Below are 8,259 nucleotides of genomic sequence, written 5' to 3'. Positions count from 1 at the left end.
CCTTTTGATGTGCCCTGCCTGGGCGGCTGGAGGTTTAGCAGGCTTAGCATGGAAAACATTAGGCATCTTGGAGCCCTCATGTTCTTGGGAAGTTTCTCAAGACCACAAGTTTGCTCACAGCCCCGTCATTGTTAAATAAATGAATGACAGACTGTGGCAAATATGTAGGTGTGTTTTGTAGCTATGATCAAATTAACCTATTCTTTGTATCTGTGATATCCTAATTAGCTCACATTGTACTTTTGGATGTGCTAATTAGTCTATATTCAGTTACAGATTTTAACCATTTTAAATCTTTCCTTGGGTTTCTCTTGGTCTTAAATTCCCTTAGTGCCTTATTGTGGTTTGATTTAACATCTGTATATGATTAGGTTCGTATGCAGCGAGAAGAAGAGCTTTCAGGGCTTTTGGATTTAACACTTTTACAGATACTTGAACTTGAAGGTGGATGCAATTGCAGACAAGATAACTTCCACAAGCACAGCCTTAAGATTAAAAAAGTACAAATGCAGGCAAAAGGGTCAGAAATAGGCTTACAGGGCTATTAAAGGGGTGGTCAAAAGGAAGGGGGGGGGGCAGTGATCAGATCTCAGGCAACATCGAGCAGTATTGAGCATTAAAGGGTAGAGTCAGAGGGCTGACAATTACATTTATTTGAATATCTATTACATTTACTTTAATTATTTCCCAACCCAAGCCTTATCCCTTAAATCCACTTTACCCTGACTCTAAGCTCAAACCCTAAACCTCAACCTAAAATTCATGCTAAATTCACGCTAAAATTCAACTTACCCTTAACCTAAGCCCTAAACCTCAACCTTAACCTAAAATACACCTTAACCTCAAACCTAACCCAAAAATTCAGTTACTCTCAACCAAAGCCCTAACCCTAAACAACAACTTTAAATCCACCTTGACCTCAACCCTAACCCTTAAATTCATTTTACCCTCAACCCAAACTCAAACCCTAAACTTTAACCTAACATCCACCTTAATCTCAACTCTAACCCTAATATCCACCTTTCCCCTTAACCCAAGCCCTAAACCTTAACTTTTACCTTTAATCTACCTTACCCTTAACCCAAACCTTAAACCTCAACTTAAAATCTGCCTTAATCTCAATCCTAACCCTAAAATGCGCCTTATCCTCAACCCAAGTCTTAAACCTCAACCTACAATCTACCTTAACCTCAACATTAACCTTTAAATCCACCTTATCCTCAACCAAAGCCCCAACCCTAAACCTAACCCTTAACCTATAATTCACCTTAACTTCAACCCTAACCCTAAACCTCTACCTTTAATCCACCTTAACCTCAACCCTAACCCTAACCCTAAAATCCACCTTAACCTCAACCCAAGCCTTAACCCTAAACCTCAACCTAAAAAACACTTTAACCTCAACCCAAACCCTAACCCTAAAAACTACCTTAACATCAACCAAAACCCTACACCTCAACCTTAAATCCACCTTAACCTCAACCCAAACCTTAACCCTAAAATCCATCTTAACCTCAACCCAAGCTCTAACCCTAAACCTCAACCTATAATCCACCTTAACCTCAACCACAAACCTACATAACAGTCTACTCAATGCATTTGAAGCAACAATGTGCACTCACTTTGTTTGGGTAGAGTTCACCACATATTTAAAAAAATATATTACCTATTTTAAACAACTAAGACACACAAATAAATAAGACAACGTTTATTTTACATTTCTTAGTAAATTACACAAAAGCGCATCTTTCCTATTGGCTTTTGGCATTATTTATTTACATAATGGGCGTGCCCTCCCAACCTTCACTTAACATAAGTGTGTAGTTTACCCCCACCAGTGCTACGTTCCATTGGGTATGCGGTTATAGTAGGATTTAAGAGCAAGTTACCATTTTTGCACAAAAAAATTACTTCTTTCTTTCTCCTATTGGCAGGCAGAGATAAAGAAGGGCTTTATATACTGTATACACAGTTTACATCCTATAACGCTAGCTTCAGCTCCGAGCACCTTTATTACTAAAATAACATAGACATATATATATATATACATAGACTCCATATAGCGTAGCAGCCGGCGCCAGGAGGCAGGCTATGCAAAGTCTAAGTATATATATGTCTGTTATTTTCAGTTCAGTGATGGCGGCGCTCGGAGCTGAAGCTAGCATTATAGGATGTAAACAGTGTTTTAAATAAGCTTCTTGTGCACTTTTTAATTTATTAATGCTTGTTTTAAATGTCAGGACTCTCCAGATTCTAGCAAGGAGGTGAGGAGCTACTTTGAGCTGGATAACGGTGGAAAAAGCGATTTATGTCATCCAGTCTGAAGGGTGTTTGGACAAACTGTTAAAATGTCTGGGTCTCAGAACGCTGTGGGAGAACGGAGGTGTGCTATTCATCAAAGGTAAGTACTTTTTATCATGTTTTACGACAACAAAAGTCCATTTTACACCGGAGTTCTCTTTTAAGCAACAAAAACACAAGCCAACATTCCCTGAATAAGCAGTGGGTGATGGTGACTGGGTCAATATGCAATATAGAGTGACTAATAAACAATTACTTACTGGCAATCATGTTACTCACTTTTTTAATATTAATTAAATTCACAATAGAAGGTTGCCTTGGTGGGAAAAACTACACACTGATGGTGAGTGAGGGTTTAATTATTAAGCGAATAAGTGATGCCAGGAGCCAATAGAAAAAAAAAAGTAATGTACTAATATACGTAATTAGAATGGGAGTCGACCAACCAGATTTTTAATGATTTTATGTTGGCCCAATGTCACGGCTCAGTGACCCAAGACTACACTTTATGCCCTTTATTAAGTTTTAAGTCTGTTATACTAGCTTAATTACAAACATGTTTGTTCCAGGCAAACTGGAAATTTAACGTTTTAGTTTTTATCATTCCGGTTCTTTCATTCAAACTCTTGTATATCTGATCCAGGGTGTTATGTAAGGGCTTAGTTGGCGTCTTTCACTTTTTATCTCTTTTGCTCTCTTTTCCGTCTTTGGTCGAGGATGAAAGGAAGTTGCCAGAGGCCATGAAGGTGCTGCACGGACCCCGATGGCCTCACACAGGAAAAGAGAAGCTCAGCCAGACGGCCTTGAGCTACAGAGAACCATCGAGGGAGGAGAAGCATAGCACTGTGGTCAACCTCACACAATTTATCATTAGCTAAAGCTTAACTCGAGCCTCTAACTTCAGCCTTGCAGGGACCCTTCACAGGGGTCAGTCATTCACTGTTTCTGTTTTCCAGGCTTAGTGAACAGAGAACAGAGGGCAGCGTTGGATGTGCCGCGGGGCAGACTCTGTTTTTAACATCTGCTTTAAAGCGTTTGTAGTCTTGACTTAAAATAAGTCACAGATGTCCAGACATAATATTTCTAGTAGATGGGCAATGCAACACAATTATTTGTTTCTGTACTGTGTACAATTTCATATATACATATATCCAGAAAAGTATTTGCCCCTATGGATTAACATTTTAATATCAGGCAACTAAATCTGTGTAAATATAAAAAGCTATTTATGAATAATAATTTAATTTTCTAAAGGAAAAAATCTATCCAAACCAATCTGGCCCTGTGTGAAAAAGTATTTGCCCTTAAACCAAATAACTCAGCAGTCAATCGTTCGTGAAAACTGGCAGCAAGTCTTTCACATCTCTGTGGAGGGATTTTGGTCCACTCTTTTTTACAGAATAGTTTTAATTCAGCCACATTAGAGGGTTTTCAAGCATGAACGCTCTGTTTAAGATCATTCACAGCATCTCAACCAGACTTTGACTAGGCCACTCCAAAACCTTCTTATAGAACTGGACTTGCTGGTGTGCTACGAAAATAATTGTCCTGCTGCAGAACCCAAGTACGTCTCAGCTGAAGGTCACAAACTTCACATAGGGCCAGGTTTGTTTGGATAGCTTTTTTTTTTTACTTAATAAAATAAATCATTTCATCATTTAAAAACTTTTTTTGTATATTTGTTAAGGTTATTTTTGTCTGATGTTAAAATTTGTTTATTAATCTTAAAATAAAAACAAAATAAATTAGTAGAAAAAAAAACAGAAAGTCAGTGGGTTATCTTTAGTCACGAGTCTCATTTTTGTCTTAGCGGAGATGACCAATGAATTGAGATGAAACAGATGCAATGTCATGACCAGCCACATTGTCTCACCACTATCTGATTTAAAAATGTGAGGGGTGCATTTTTTTGACATCATGAACAATCCACCTTCTACTGTGAAATCTGCAGCAATATTGCCATTTTTCAGCAGGATAATGATCGCCAACGAAGAGCAACAGTTTCCCAGGAATGTCTCTATCAGATTGCAACCTTTCTTCAGCCTCCCTGATCACCATATTTATTGCAAATTAAACATTTATGGGAGTTACTGACTGATTGAAAATGTGTGGGATGCTTTTTGACATCATCCATAGTATCCTTAGTATACCTTAGTCCTGTTGCTGACTGTCTGCCTGTCCTGGACTGAGTTCTCACTCTAAAGACTGCATTTTCCAGAATGCACCGGTCTCTAACCTCTCGGACATGCCGGATCATGTGACGCTTCTGTGTTCCAGCTCACCTGACTTTTCCAATTGCCATTTCCTGTTTCCTCTTGTATAAATACCCACCTGTTTCTGTTCCCTTTTGCCGAGTATTGCACCTTTATTCCTAGCTATTCTTCTTTTGTTTTTTTTGTGTTTTGCCATTTTGTTCCTGACCTTTGGTTATTTCTACTATTCTTTTGCCTTGCCCATCTGTCTGTATTTTGGATCAACCGTGTATGACCTTTTTGCCTGTTCTTTCTATTGTAATAGCTACCATGCCTTTCTTATGTAACTCTTGCAAATATAACCATTTTGCATATAAATAAAAATAATTTTAAGTATCTGTGTATGTCTACGTCTCGCCTGGCCCGCGTGGCAATATTAAATTTTTTGGGATGAGTTGGAGACTGGGGATATTGAGGTTTTGATTGTAATCTTACTAATGTTCTTATTGCTAAATGCAAGTAAATCCTCACTGCAGTGCCTTTCTTGGACAGTATGTGGCAAGATTACCCTTATTTAAGCCCAACTACACTAAAAAAAAACAATTGTCAGCCAACCTAACAGTGACCAGATTGCATCCTGCCGACTACGCCAAACATTTACTCCAACAAAAGTAGTATAAACTCTTTAAATACCTCTGATTTTAGACAAAACAGTGAATGAGCAGGTGTTCAGAGCTCTCTTGTAACTCTGTTACATCAATTTCTGCTACAGCTGTACATCCTCTTGTATGTTAATTTAAAGCGACCTGCAAATCTCATCCCGAGAGGTGATAGGCTAGCTGCAGTTCCTCTGTGGGAATTAGCTGGTGGTGATTAGCCCTATTACTATGTATGGAAAAGCTTGTCTAGAGCAATTCTGATAATGAATATATTGCTTTCGGCAGCGAAGCTCAGCAACAGGTTGATTGCAAAACTCTTGTGAAAGGGTTGCTGAAGCGCATGGCAGACTCCCAATGAGGTGATGAGCTCACAAGTCTTTTCATTGTGATGAATTAGCGGCGCACCGCTAAACGAAGCGTGCGCTTAATATGCAGCCAGATGTGTTGTGGCACCCAGCTGATCCTCCAACTTAAACAGTCCCATCCTGGCCTGTTTAAATTCACCCCAATCTCTCCACAGTCTTCCCCATTACTGCAATTACCACCACCTTGTTTGCTTTAGTTACTAATGTACCTGGTAATTGCCCGAATCAGCGTTAGGCGTTTTCAGTAATCAGTCAGATATTTAGCAAAGCAGAGCTCGATCTGCTGTTTCCATGGTTTCAGAACATTGGACTGGACCCCCTCAGCTAACTGTTAGCGAAGTCATAATGAACTTTAAACTCCTGCCAAACTGAACGGAGCTCGCTGAGGTGCCAGACACAACACAATGGTGGCTAATTCAGTGCTAATGTCAGCCATTAAAAAGAAACTATAGCTAGTGCTGCCACCAGAAACTCCTTCAAACTCAATCTCTGTTTAACGCCTGGCCTAAAGTCTTGCCCTAGTGCACCTTTTATAGAAAAGAAATGAAGCAGACTATGAGTTAAGGCTGTTTTAACAGAGCTAAGAAACTACTCATTTGCTCCATCCTCTGTACAAAAGCTTTACAGTGAAAAACAAATCAAGTACTGGCAGACTTTGAGGGGATGCTGTCGCCCTTTTATAGCAGTGGAAATTACAGGGCATCTCACAATATAATATCGTCAATGATACATCGCTTACAATAACAATGCTATTAAGATTCTGCGATTCTTAGATACTCAGTATATTGCAAGAAAACCAGTGGTTACTTTTATGCTATATGTAAAGGGACGCACACTTTCCCAAAGAATTTTAACTTTTGTCATGTCAGTCCACAAAGAATTTTCCCTAAAGTCTTTGGTATCATAATGATGGTTTCTGGCAAAATTAAGATGAGCCTTTATGTTCTTTTTGTTCAGCAGTGGTTTTTGTCTTGGAACTCTGCCATGCAGGCCATTTTTGCCCAGTCTCTTTCTGACGGTGGAGTCATGAACCCTGACCATAACTGAGGAAAGTGGGCCTGCAGTTCTGTGGATGTTGCTGTGGGGCCTTTTGTGACCTCTTGGATGAGTCGTCGCTGCACTCTTGGAGTAATTTTGGTCGGCTGATCACTCCTGGGAAGGTTCACCACCGTTCCACGTTTTCACCATTTGTGGATAATGGCTCTCACTGCAGTTGTCTGTAGTGCCAAGTAGAAAAACTTTAGAAATGCCTTTATAACCTTTTCCAGAATGACAGATCTCAATTATTTTCTTTCTCATTTGTTCCTCAATTTCTTTAAATATTGGCATGATGTCTAGTGTTTAAGTATCTTTTAGTCTACTTCCCTTTTGAGCCAGGTCCTATTTAAGGTATTTCTTGATTAAGAACAGGTGTGGCAGTAATCAGGCCTGGGTGTGGCTAGAGAAATTGAATTCAGGTGTGATAAACCACAATTAAGTTATGTTTAACTTAGATTTTAAATTCGTTTCTCCCTTAATAATAAAACCTTAATTTAAAAACTGCAGTTTGTGTTTTATTGTGTTGTCTTTGACTAAGGAAGGGATTTTAAAAAATGTCAATTTGCAATGTCTTTGTCTGTAGTAAAGCAGTACTGGAACAGATAGTGTTACTGCACTCTCTACTGCAGCATTTACACACTTACACGCATAATAACTAGACACTAAACACTGATAACTTTGCAACTATTTAAAGTAGAAGTCTTTTCTTCAGAGAAATTACAGATGAAGCCAGAGAGCGGTGATTTCTGTTTTCTACACCTTCAAAAGACACTTGGAAACTGGAGAAAACTGGTACAGGAAGAGTCAGGTCTGGCTGACCCACATAGCAACACCTATAGCTCATTTTTTCCTAGCAATCAAAAACAAAAGCATGGTCCATATATTATATATGTATGTGTAGACAGTATGTACATACGTATATACGTCTATAGTGCGTATATTTTGAAATGTATAGCAATTTTTGTCTGTAGGTACTTTTACTAGCATGCATTGCGTGATATATTGCAATTGCTTCACTCTGTCTGGATTTGTCTTCGGCTTATCACACTAAATGCCTTCCTGTAAGGGTTAGGTCAACATTACGCCATTCACTGAAGTTAATCCACATCTGAATGATGGCATGAAGAGGTGCCTTTGAAGTTCAAGGACATGCAGATTTTCCTTTGGGGTCTTGGAATGCGATGATCCCAGCACAAAAGCATTCGGCAGGGCTGCTTCTGGGCTGCTTGCGTAAGACGCTGGCTTGATTTTACTTGGTGCAGTCTGTTGGGCCTTCAGAAAGGGGAAAAATACAAGATATTCCATATAGAATTCCGCTATCCTTTTCCAAACATATCTGTGATTTTTCCTCTGGAATGAATTTAGAATAAATGCCCACCACTGGAGGCTCTTGGCTGAGCGGATGTTGGCATATGGCTTACATCATTGTCTCAGGGTCAAGGATTCAGCTCAGTTCTTAGTTCTAACCTCAGCGCCCACCTCAGTGCTTAACCAGCTCTCAATCAATCCCCCCGACTTTAATCAGTCGGGTGCAGAAAACGGCCCACCGCTCAGCATCTGTGGAAGTGGGTAAATGCCGTGTTTTGAAGCACAAGCAAGCGATTACAGGAATAGAAGCTGAAGGCTGATGTTCCTGTCGACAAGAGCTTCCCCTTAGTCCACAATGGCTCTTTTAGAACGTGCTGGAGGACGCTCCTCTTCTTG

Source organism: Astyanax mexicanus, chromosome 21 (assembly GCF_023375975.1).
Source record: "Astyanax mexicanus isolate ESR-SI-001 chromosome 21, AstMex3_surface, whole genome shotgun sequence".
Classification (NCBI taxonomy): domain Eukaryota; kingdom Metazoa; phylum Chordata; class Actinopteri; order Characiformes; family Acestrorhamphidae; genus Astyanax; species Astyanax mexicanus.
Note: the sequence above shows the minus strand (reverse complement) of the source record.